This window comes from Zingiber officinale, chromosome 7A (genome assembly GCF_018446385.1).
Source record: "Zingiber officinale cultivar Zhangliang chromosome 7A, Zo_v1.1, whole genome shotgun sequence".
Lineage (NCBI taxonomy): Eukaryota > Viridiplantae > Streptophyta > Magnoliopsida > Zingiberales > Zingiberaceae > Zingiber > Zingiber officinale.
This window is the reverse complement of record NC_055998.1, coordinates 116,609,811-116,622,598: the sequence shown is the minus strand read 5'-3', so window position 1 is coordinate 116,622,598 and position 12,788 is coordinate 116,609,811.

The following is a 12,788-nucleotide window of genomic DNA, read 5'->3' as shown; positions in this document are numbered from 1 at the left end:
AGTCAAAATATGACAATAGGGCATGTGTACTATGCGGGAAGTGACTGTCCCAGATGCACAAATGATGTTCTGGAACATATGCAAGGCAATATTGATATCTAATCGATGACACAGGGCGTACAAGAAGAATGAATGTGAGGACCGCATCTTCGGGACATCCCGAGATGAGATCGGCAAAATACATGCAGTCAGGACCCTATACATCACATAGTCCTGAATCCGAAGAGAGACTGATCTGAACTCAGTCAGGCCAAGAGGTCTCTCCTCCCCGAAGAAATACGTATAGATAGTATCTAACGTAATATGGGAGTAGGGATCGCCAAATGGTAATTCCCTACTGGGATAACATAGGAAAGTGGACTCTGAGGGCCTAAGTCCTAGGGTGGTATGTAATAAAGTGGGGGTAAGCTGAATGTCAGCGCCAGCAACTCTGGTGGAGTACGTACTATCATCAACCCTCTCAAGGTTGTGATAGAACTGTGCACATAACTCCTGATTTACTGCATCAGTGCAGTAAACCAGTGTGTCCAGCTGATAGTGCTCTATCATCTGGACTGATGGCAAGCAAAACTGGGTAAAGAAGGGCCTATTTAGGTATCTAGGCTTGATAGGATCAAAAGTGTAACTAGAAAAGGTATCCCTAAGATGGATAGTAGGGAATCTGAGGTCTGCTGATGGAAGTCTAGCTGTATCGGGATCTATTTGACGTCGTTTTCTATTTTCAGTGATTTATCACAAAAATTGGCAAAAATAAACCCAAAAATTATGTAAAATTTGATTGGGAAGAGTTTAGGGTTTACCTAGGAGGCATTGTAGGGTGTAGAGAGGGGAAGAAACGGTTGAAGGCGCCTTAGTTGGGAAGAAAACGCACGAGTATCGCGTGCTCGGCGTCGGCAGAAAACGAACAGAAAAGCTTCTGTTCGTTTTGATATAAAGTGTTGAAGGCGCCTTAAAACAAGGTTTAAGGCGCCTTATATACGTTGGAGGCGCCTTGGGTTGATCCGAGGTGCCTTAAGACGAAGCGGCGGGAATTTTCTCGCTGCTTGCTAGGGCGCCTCCTTTTGATGGGAGGCGCCTCCGATAAGCATCACGCAAATTTTTTTTTTTTTTTTTTTTTTAATTTTGAAGAGGTTTTAAAAGTAGTTTTAAAGTTAATTAATTTTGAAAAAAAATTTTAAGGAATTTTCAAATTGAGTTTAAAATAATTTTGAAATAGATAATTTTGAGATTGAGTTTTGAAAAAATAATTTTGAAATTGAGTGTTAAGATAATTTTGAAATTTAAGTTTTTAAAATAATTTTGAAATTTAAGTTTTTAAGATAATTTTAAAATAATTTTGAAATTTAAGTTTTTAAAATAATTTTGAAATTTAAGTTTTTAAAATAATTTTGAAATTTTAAGTTTTTAAAATAATTTTGAAATTTTTAAATTTTAAAATAATTTTGAAATTTTGTTTTTAAAATAATTTTGAAATTTAGTTTTTAAAATAATTTTGAAATTTAAGTTTTTAAAATAATTTTTAAATTTTAAGTTTTAAAAATAATTTTGAAATTTAAGTTTTTAAAATAATTTTGAAATTTAAGTTTTTTAAAACAATTTTGAAATTTTAAGTTTTTAAAATAATTTTGAAATTTAAGTTTTTTAAAACAATTTTGAAATTTTAAGTTTTTAAAATAATTTTGAAATTTAAGTTTTTAAAATAATTTTGAAATTTAAGTTTTTTAAAATAATTTTGAAATTTTAAGTTTTTAAAATAATTTTGAAATTTAAGTTTTTAAAATAATTTTGAAATTTTAAGTTTTTAAAATAATTTTGAAATTTTAAGTTTTTAAAATAATTTTGAAATTTAGTTTTTAAAATAATTTTGAAATTTTTAAATTTTAAAATAATTTTGAAATTTTGTTTTTAAAATAATTTTGAAATTTAGTTTTTAAAATAATTTTGAAATTTAGTTTTTAAAATAATTTTGAAATTTAGTTTTTAAAATAATTTTGAAATTTAGTTTTTAAAATAATTTTTAAATTTTTAAATTAAGTTTTAAAAATTTTGAAATTAATTTTGAATTAACTTGATTTAAGTTAATTTTAGTTTTAATTTCTTAGTCATCTCACCCGATCTAAATTTTCAATCAGGTAAACCTATAATTGTTGTGAGATGAATTATAATTCAATTTTAAGGTTTGTGTTAACTTTGTATTAGATTCAGGTTTAGCTTTGGGTTCAACAAGTAAGCATTCTTTGGATAAACTTCTGGGCTATGGTGAGTCACAAGGAACTCATTAAAGTAACCATGCCTTCGAGGTTTTCCAAATATTCCTACCCATTGAGCTTAGGACTAAACCTTGGTCTAACTAGTTAGGATCCATTTAAGGGTAGCTTCGGTCAGTTCCACTTGGCCAAATGCACCAGGTCGAAGTCATATCTTCCTAGACATGCGATGCCCAAGTTTCTCTAACGTACTATCATCCAAAAACTTCACTAGTAATGTGGGTCAAGTTAATCCTTGCCTTTTAATCTAACCTTAATTACCTTGCCGAGTAATCTACTCTTGTTTTACCCACTTCGGGTAGATTAGGTTCAGTTACCCTGCCGGGTAGTTTAGTTGGTGGTGCCAGCGAGTCTGGATCCTCCATCTTTATTTTGAGTTTTAATTTCAAGTCTTGAATTTAATTTTAATTTTGAATTTATAATTTAATTTTGAATTTTGAATTTAATTTTAAATTTTGAATTTTGAATTTTAATTTCAATTTCGAATTTTGAATTTTAATTTTAATTTTGAATTTATAATTTAATTTTGAATTTTGAATTTAATTTTAAATTTTGAATTTAGAATTTTAATTTCAATTTCGAATTTTGAATTTAATTTTGAATTTTGAATTTAATTTTAAATTTTAAATTTTGAATTTAGAATTTTAATTTCAATTTCGAATTTTGAATTTTAATTTTAATTTTGAATTTATAATTTAATTTTAATTTTGAATTTAGAACTTTAAATTTTTAGGATTGTTTTTCTTTTTGCTCCCCTGGATCATGGCCTCGATATGGTCTATCAAGGTAGTATATTTGATCCTTCGGAACCCAGTATTGGCCAAGTCCAACTTGATTGACCAAGTTAGACTTGGAGACCCATGCTTGGACTGATTTAATACTTTGTTTGTTTATTAATGATAAATAAGATCTATATTTACTTTTGTATCCCAGCCCAGTTCTGTTGTAGACGGCTCTTTGTGTCCCAAGAATCAAGTCCAAATTCTTGGAGCCCAAAGTAAACCGTTCTAAGGTATTTTCTAAATCTTTAACCTGATTTGTTAGAGTTGAATTTTCTTCCTCAAGTTTTTGAACTTGAGTTGGAAATTCAGTCTGACTCTGGTCAGGTGAGGGTTTGGTGTCAGCCACTTCTTTAAGGACACTTACTTCCTTTAGAAGTGACTTAACTTTCAGGTTTGACTTAGCTAATTTGCGCAATAAGTAGCTAACTAAAATGTTCAACCGGGAGATACTTACAGCGTGGTCTGGTCCTTCGGAAACGGATACGGATCCGTGGCTTTGCTCGGACTCTGCCTTAGACTCGCTCTCGCATCCGTATTCGACGACTTGGTCCCGGGCCATTAATGCAAGTAGACTCGTTTGTTCGAGCTCGTCGTCGTCGTCCTCCGATGAAGATTCGTCCCATGTTGCCTTAAGGACCTTTTTCCTTCTTTGCTTTTTGACCTCCTTCAGGTTAGGGCAGTTGGATTTGATGTGCCCTTTTTAGTTACACCCGTAGCATGTAACTTCAAACTTCATCTTTATATTTTGTGGGCCTTCCTTTGATTTTACTGCCTTCTTTAGATCTCTTTTGTCGAATCCTTTCGTCTTGTAGAGATTCTTCACGAGGTTTACCAGCTCGGTTGTAATGTCACCTTCTTCATCGTCAGAGTCTGGTTCAGCTTCCGATGTTGGTTCGGTTCTCCGTCGTGGTCTCGGTTCCCGGGTTCGGCTTGTACCTGCAACCAACGCAATACCTTTCTCGGTTGGCTGTGCATTAGTCTGCTCATGAAGTTCAAATTCACTAAAAAGTTCATCCAGTTTTAAAGAAGATAAATCCTTGGAAACTTTGTAGGCATCTACCATTGATGCCCACAATGTATTCCTTGGAAACGAGTTTAGGGCATACCTTATTACTGTTGGTGCAACCTTAGGTCAAGGTTGACCTGGTTAATCTGACTCGAGTTGACCTGACTCGAATTGTGTTTTGATGTTTGACGATGTTTGACGAGAAGAGAGTTGTATTCTTGATGTTTGACAAGAATAGGTGTTTGGGAGATTGTAGGTGCAACCTTAGGTCAAGGTTGACCTGGTTGACCTGATTCGGGAAAAGTCCAAGCAGGGAGCTTGGCACGCGAAAAGTCCAAGTATGGAGACTTGGCACTGGGAAAGTCCAAGTATGGAGACTTGGCACGGGGAAAGTCCTAACTGGGATGTTAGGCAGTGTGGAAAGTCCTGGTGAGTGAAGCCAGGCAGTGGGAAAGTCCTAACTGGGATGTTAGGCAGTGTGAAAGTCCTGGTGAGTGAAGCCAGGCAGTGAGAAAGTCCTAACTGGGATGTTAGGCAGTGTGGAAGTCCTGGTGAGTGAAGCCGGGCAAGGGAAAATCCAGATGGATCAAGGGTGATCGGACATCTGGTGTTGGGAAGTCCAAGTAGATCAAGGGAGTGATCGGATACTTGGCGAGGAAGTCAAGTGGGTCAAGGGATTGACCGACACTTGGTGGGGAGTCTTAGCAGGTCAAGGGAGGACCGGATGCTAAGCATGATGTACCAATAGGTCAAGGTTGATCGGATATTGGTTTGAAGGTTTGGGACTTGGTTTGGGCAAAACTGTTTCTAGATCGGTCTGCAGACCGATCCAAAGGATATTTGTATTTGATCGGTCACGACCGATCAAATGACAAATGTAAGGCACGGATCGATTGGAGCTTACCGATCGGTCCGGGACCGATCAAGATGGAGCCCGATCGGTCCGCACCGATCAGTGATATCTCGATCGGTCCGCCGACCGATCAGTGACGATCTCTGCGGGAATCAACCTGGCCTGATAAGCCCCGATCGGTCGGACCGATCCCGATCGGCCGCCAGACCGATCAAAGCATACCGATCGGCCGCCAGACCGATCGCAGCACCATCGCAGCTAGCGGATTTCGAGAGCGCTGATCGGCGTGGACCGATCAGACACTCGATCGGCTCGGATCGATCGGAACTAGCCGCGCGACGCAACGGCCAGATTCCTTCATGTTTTTCTTCGCGGTATAAAAGACGCTACAGGATTGCTGGCGATCGCTTCCTCCTTAGAACTTCGTTCGTGTGCTCTAGAGCTTCTGCTCTTACCTACTATCAGAGCTTTGCTGAGCTCCTCGCAGCTGAAGCTTCGCGTGAGCTTCTCGACTGGATTCTCGTCAGCTGCTGCTGGTGTGAAGCTGCTGCTTCATCACTCCAGTCAACAAGAAAGGCAAGCAAGTGTTTCATATTATCTTTTGCTTTCTTGTATCTGTTGTACTCCTATCTTGCTTGTGCAAGAAACATTGTGGCGAGGTTTCTCCACCCAGAAGGAGTATATTGTATTAGCCGGTTCTCCGGGGACTCATCCACCGACGGATTGATAGGGCTCGTCCACCTTACGGACACGCCGAGGAGTAGGAGTATCATCTCCGAACCTCGTTACATCGGTTTGTTTGAGGTTTGTCTTCTTGTTTTCGTTTCTTGTTCTTATTTCCGCTGCGCTAACCCTAGTTTGTAGAAAGAAACGCGAACGATTTGGGGCGGCTATTCACACCCCCCCTCTCTAGCCGAGTACGAACGATCCTAACAAGTGGTATCAGAGCGAGGCTGCTCTTCGACGGATCAACACCCGGGGGAGCACGGGCTAGAGATGGATCTCTATGGAGAAGATGTCACGATTCAACCCTTCTACGAGTCTCACGACAACTTCACATATTGGAAGGTAAGGATGATGTATTTTCTTAGGACTAATATGTTAAATTGGTTTTGTGTACAAGAAGGGTTTTCCCCTCCGATGGATGAGGAAGGAAAACCTATCAAGAAGAAGGAGTGGACGAAAGAGCAAATCCGACAATCCGAAATCAATGACGAGGTAACGAAAATCATTGAATTTTCTTTACCTAATGATATTTTGTGTAAGATAGGAGGATACAATAATGCCAAGGAGTTGTGGAACAACTTGGCCAAACTCCATGAGGAGAGCCCCACTTCAAGCCATGAAGAGGAGCCTAGTGAGCCAAGTAGCTCACATCGTGGAGGTGAGGAATTAGAAGTTGAGGGCTACTCAACATCTAAAGAAGAAGAGGAGGTGAGGTCTTCTTCAAGATCGGAGCACGAAGAAGAAGCTTCTACCTCCGGGAGGGATGAAGAAGAGAGCATCCATCCATCCTCAACCCTAGGTAACTCAAGCACTTTAAGTTCAAGTAAATTGCATATAATGTGTTTTGAGTGTAGGGAATTTGGACATTACAAGAGTAAATGTCCAAAGAAGACTAAGAAGACTCCACCGGCGCCAAAGATCAAGGAAGCCGGAGTCCCGACATGCAAGAGCAAGAAGCACGTGGTGTGCTTCCAATGCAAGCAACGGGGACACTATAGGAGTCAATGTCCAAGGGGGAGGCAACCTCACAAGGACAAGAGGCCAAACACGTGTAAAGGGGGAGCTAAGGCAAACCCTAAGGTAACATTTAAAGCCCATTCTTGCAATTCTAGAAGGATGCATGCTAGTAGTCTTATTGCCATTGTCAATAATGATAAGCATGTTAACACTAGAAATCGATACATGTGTTTAGGAACCAAGCATGTTAGCCTAGATAAGAGCAATTCTAGAAATGCTAACCCTAGAATTAACTCATCTAAGGCTAAGGAAAATCTAGATAGAAATCCCAAATCATCTAGACACATGCCTAGGAATACCTCAAAGAAAAACGATAAATCAAAACTTGAGGTATTAGAGAAAGAAAACCAAGTCTTGAGGTCAAGACTTGATTATCTAGAAAAGGCTCTTAAGGATTTGACTCTAGGGTCTAGGGGTCAAAAACCCAAGTCAAAGGACAAGAGAGGTTTGGGTCACAAACCTAAGTCCCAAGTGGTCAAGCCCACTTATCATAATGTTCCATTCGATTATGGAACAAAATCTAGGGCTAGGAAGACCACCACCAAGGTCACAAGGGGAGTCACCCCTAGAGTTGATCTTGATGAGTCCCAAATGACCAAGGCTTTAAAGCCTAAGAGGGTCATTAGGAGGGTTGCTAGGGAAGTTATCCCTAGTGAATATTTAGTGAACCCAATGAGCTCTAATAGGTATTGGGTTCCTATGAGCATCTTCTCTACCCCATAGATGGGTTAGAGAGTGTCAACTCCGATTAGAAGGGTAGTTAACCCAACTTTGAGGAAATTGACACTCAAGGAGCATTTTCAAGGTTTTGAGAACTTTTGAAAATGAAATGGAATTATCATTTACTCCTTTGAAGAGTTAAATGTGCCTAAAGATTGAAAATTTCATTTTTAATCTCAATTGGCACAATTTGGGAAAATCTAGAGTTCAAAAAGTGTCAAAATTAGGATTTTGGCATTTTGGGGCAATCTAGGGTTAAATTTGAAGTTAGCCAAGTGGTTAAGAATATTTAGATAGGTAATCTAGGTATATTTATTTATGCTAAATCTTGCCATGATTGTTTGCCCTCACATGTCATGACATCATGTTTAGTTTTATTATCATTTGAAATGTCATGATAATGCTTAGGTTAGTTTTTATGTCATGTTTATTTAAGTTTCAAACTTTATGCCATGACATCATGACATTGGCACATGTTTTCATTTATGATACCATTTTATGTCATGTCATCATCTCTTGCATTAATAATCAATTGAATTGATTTAAGGATGAAAAACACATTTTGATATTGAGATCAAATTTGTGTTTAGAAAATGCTTGAGACCTGAGTCTAAGATACCTAAACCCATATCTCACATTAAAATTGCCATGGATGTGTTTGATATACTTTAGATGTGTGTAAGATATTAGGATCATGAATTAGGATCAAGGTGCATAGTTCTTGTACCTAGATGAGCCTAATTCAAGAAATGGAGGATCATAGGGAAAGCTTGTGTACAAGTCATGTACATTTAGCTCTAAGATTATGGTCCTAAATTAAAAGGTTTAAAATCATTTTGAAATTGATTTGGAAAACTTTGATGAAGCCATCTTAGTGATTGCATTCATCATTGAACATTGTGATACAAAGTTGAGTTAAACTTGAACTATTTCAAAGTTTTTAAACTTTGTATCAAGATTGAAAAATGGAAGTTATTTTCATAGAAAACTATTTTTCCTTGATAGTATATGTTATGAGGAATGTATCCTCAAAATTTCATAATTTTTGGAATTTTCTGAAATTTGTTGTGAGTTTCTGAAATTCGGGAGAAGGAAATCAGAACTCGAATCTGTCCAAGGCTGGATCGGTCACTGGACCGATCCAGGGAAGGCTGGATCGGTCTGGGGACCGATCCAGAGGGGTCCTGATCGGTCCGGTGACCGATCAGGCGTGTTGAATTTGCTGAATTTCGACTGGTTGTCTGAAATTTCAGCTCGGGAAGGTGGTGTGTTGGATTTCTAAAGGTTTGAAACTCTCCAAGACATTGTTGGTGCAATGGTCAAGGGGGAGTTGACCTTTTGGGGGAGTTTTACCTATTAGTTAAGGGGGAGTTTTACCTATTAGTTAAGGGGGAGTTTTTTTTTTTTTTTACTCCTAAAGACTTGAGTGATGTGGGATTATCACTAAGTTCATTAGGAAGAAACTCTTGACCTTGATTCCCTCTTTTTTATGTGTGTCAAAAAGGGGGAGAGATGTCCCAAGGGGGAGAGTGTAGGTTTTGGAAGAATGTTCAAGGAAGAACATTGGAAAACCTAAGTTAGGTTATCGGGTTAACCTAACTTGATTTTGGATTTTGTCAAACATCAAAAAGGGGGAGATTGTTGGTGCAACCTTAGGTCAAGGTTGACCTGGTTAATCTGACTCGAGTTGACCTGACTCGAGTTGTGTTTTGATGTTTGACGATGTTTGACGAGAAGAGAGTTGTATTCTTGATGTTTGACAAAAATAGGTGTTGGGAGATTGTAGGTGCAACCTTAGGTCAAGGTTGACCTGGTTGACCTGATTCAGGAAAAGTCCAAGCAGGGAGCTTGGCACGCGAAAAGTCCAAGTATGGAGACTTGGCACTGGGAAAGTCCAAGTATGGAGACTTGGCACGGGGAAAGTCCTAACTGGGATGTTAGGCAGTGTGGAAAGTCCTGGTGAGTGAAGCCAGGCAGTGGGAAAGTCCTAACTGGGATGTTAGGCAGTGTGAAAGTCCTGGTGAGTGAAGCCAGGCAAGGGAAAGTCCTAGATGGGCAGATTGGAAGTCCTGGTGAGTGAAGCCGGGCAAGGGAAAATCCAGATGGATCAAGGGTGATCGGACATCTGGTGTTGGGAAGTCCAAGTAGATCAAGGGAGTGATCGGATACTTGGCACGAAGAGGAAAGTCCAAGTGGGTCAAAGGGATTGACCGGACACTTGGTGGGGAGTCTTAGCAGGTCAAGGGAGTGACCGGATGCTAAGCATGATGTACCAATAGGTCAAGGTTGATCGGATATTAGTTTGGAAGGTTTAGGACTTGGTTTGGGCAAAAACCAAGCTCTGGATCGGTCTGCAGACCGATCCAGTGATACTCTTGTGTATTTGATCGGTCTGCTGACCGATCAGATGACAAACAGAAGGCACGGATCGATTCTGTGAGCTTACTGATCGGTCCGGGACCGATCAAGATGGAGCCCGATCGGTCCGCATCGATCAGTGATATCCGATCGGTCCGCCGACCGATCAGTGACGATCTCAAGAGTGCGAGGAACCGATTATTAAGCCCCGATCGGTCGGACCGATCAAAGTTATACCGACGGCCGGACCGATCAGCATACCGATCGGTCGCCAGACCGATCGGCGATGATCAGAAAGCGGGTTCGGAAAGCGCTGATCGGTCCGTGGACCGATCAGGCCTCTCGTGCCTCGGATCGATCGGAACTAGCGTTGCGACGCAACGGCTAGATTCCTTCATGTTTTTCTTCACAGGTATAAAAGACGCCACAGGATTTCGTTGCTGCTACCGCTTCCTCCTTAGAACTTCTGCTCGTGTGCTCTAGAGCTTCGCTCTTACCGCCATCGAGCTTTCGAGCTCCTCGCACTGAAGCTTCGTGAGCTTCTCGATCGATTCTCGTCACCGTCACGTGTGAAGTCATCACTCCACCAACAAGAAAGGCAAGCAAGTGTTTCATATTGTCTTTTGCTTTCTTGTATCTGTTGTACTCCTATCTTGCTTGTGCAAGAAACATTGTGGCGAGGTTTCTCCACCCAGAAGGAGTATATTGTATTAGCCGGTTCTCCGGGGACTCATCCACCGACGGATTGATAGGGCTCGTCCACCTTACGGACACGCCGAGGAGTAGGAGTTTATCTCCGAACCTCGTTACATCGACGCGTTGAGGTTTGATCTTCTTGTTTTCGTTTCTTGTTCTTATTTCCGCTGCGCTAACCCTAGTTTGTAGAAAGAAACGCGAACGATTTGGGGCGGCTATTCACACCCCCCCTCTCTAGCCGAGTACGAACGATCCTAACAATTACGTCCCGATTTTCTATCTTTTGGCCAATTCCGTGAAGAGAGTTAAGGATGTCTTGTATTCTCGCGTGAAGAGAACTCGCCGTTTCGCCTTCCTGCATTTTTAGATTATATAATTTATTAAGTAAAAGATCTCTTTTACTTACCTTAGTGTCATCAGTGCCTTCATGGAGTTCGATGAGCTTTTCCCAGAGCTCCTTTGCAGAGGAGAACGGGCCAACTCTGTTGAGTTCTTCCTTGGTAAGACCACACTGGAGGGTGCAGGTAGCTTTGGCGTCGGCTTCCACCTTTTTTATTAGAGAAGCGTCCCACTTCTCGCAGGGTGTAGTTTTGCCATCGTCATCGATTGGCAGTTTCAGTCCCGTCTTTATGATCATCCACGTTTCGAATTGTATCTTTAGATACGTTTCCATTCTTCCCTTCCAGTAGCCAAAATCCTCTCCGGAGAATAGCGGGGGACGTACAGTGCTGAAACCCTCTTGTTGGGCCATTTATAATATGTAACAAAAGAAAACAACAGAATATGTTCCAAGACTAAGTCTTGGATTAGTAGTGCTGGAATAAAGAATAATAAAAACGAACTCGAGTGGTGTTGCACCTACTTCGAGCAAAAGTCGATTCGAGGGAAACAAAAATTAGAATATAGCTATAAGGCTAAATTCTAATTCGACTCCGAAAACGAAAAAAAACTGCGAAAAATTTGTTTTGAAAGGTGGTTGCACCAATTCAAAACGACCCCGCTCTGATACCAATTGTTGGATCGAGACGAGCTAGAGGGGGGGTGAATAGCACTAGCGGCTATTTCATTTTTTGGAAAACACTCGAGTAATTAAAACGCAGCGGAAAATAAGAAAGCAAGCACACAGAGATAGGAGGATTTACTTCGTTCGGAGCCTTAATCGACTCCTACTCGAAGGCCCGCGATCCTTGATCGCTTTCCGTGGGCAACAACTATAATCTCGTAAAAACTATTACAAACTAATTACAATTCAAAGCAGTAAAAGATTATACCGACAACAAAGGACTAAATCTGAAGCTCCGGGTTGTCGGGGTATCGTTGCAGCACTTCGGGATCGTCTCGTAGGCAGCTTGTAGCAGATAGTTCACTTGGAAGAAGATATTTGAAGCTGCTGGTCGAGACCCCTTATAAAGGGGGTTCAAGGCGCCTTATACTGTTCACCAAGGCGCCTTGAACGAGCCGAGTCACCCGCGTGGATCAGCACGGACCTGGTCGAACTCTATCTGGTTCAAGGCGCCTTCAGCCTATCCAAGGCGCCTTCAACCTCCGGTCCAAGGCGCCTTGAACTCCATTCAAGGCGCCTCCAGTCTGCTGCGCTGGCCTTTTCCTGGCTCGCACCCGAGGCGCCTCGGACACTGTTCATCCGAGTTGTAACTCGCTCCTTTGTTCCTGCAAAATGTGTTAGTCCCAAACACATACCCTGCAAAACAAAGTTAGCACAGAAACCTAATAGAAGTGATAATGATAGTCTCCGGACTATCCGAGCCTGACTTCGGGTTTCCTACCGGAAACCCTAGGTCGACCCGACGCCTACTGTTCCCTCTACGGGGAACGCGTCCTCACCTACTCCACTCAGGAGATTTACCTGTTGCCAGTACGATCCTCCAGATCGACTGGACTTTTGCTCGGCACTCGATGCTTCCGGACTTTCTGCTGGACCGTCCAGACTTTCACCTGGTTCGCGACACCAGGACTTTCCACCTAGGGTTATCACCCCCTAGGACTTTTGCCTGAAGCCATCGACCTGCCAAGGCTTTCCGCATAGGGTTACCACCCCCTATGACCTAGGGTTACCACCCCCTAGGGTTTTACCTTGCCTAACCGCAGTTAGGACTTTCCTGAAACACTCAGCAAAAGCTGTCAGATAACAAAGCACCTTAACTTTGAATCCTTTGCCATTATCAAAACTTAGGTTCGATCGTCGGATGCTTCCCGCACCAACAGACTTGATGTTGGTTTAGGAGGGCTTTGGACTTAGTTTTGGGCAAAAACCAAGATCTGGATTGATCAGCCGATTGATCTAGCAGATCTGGATTGATCAGCTGATTGATCCAGCAGATCTGGATCGCTCAGTGGATTGATCC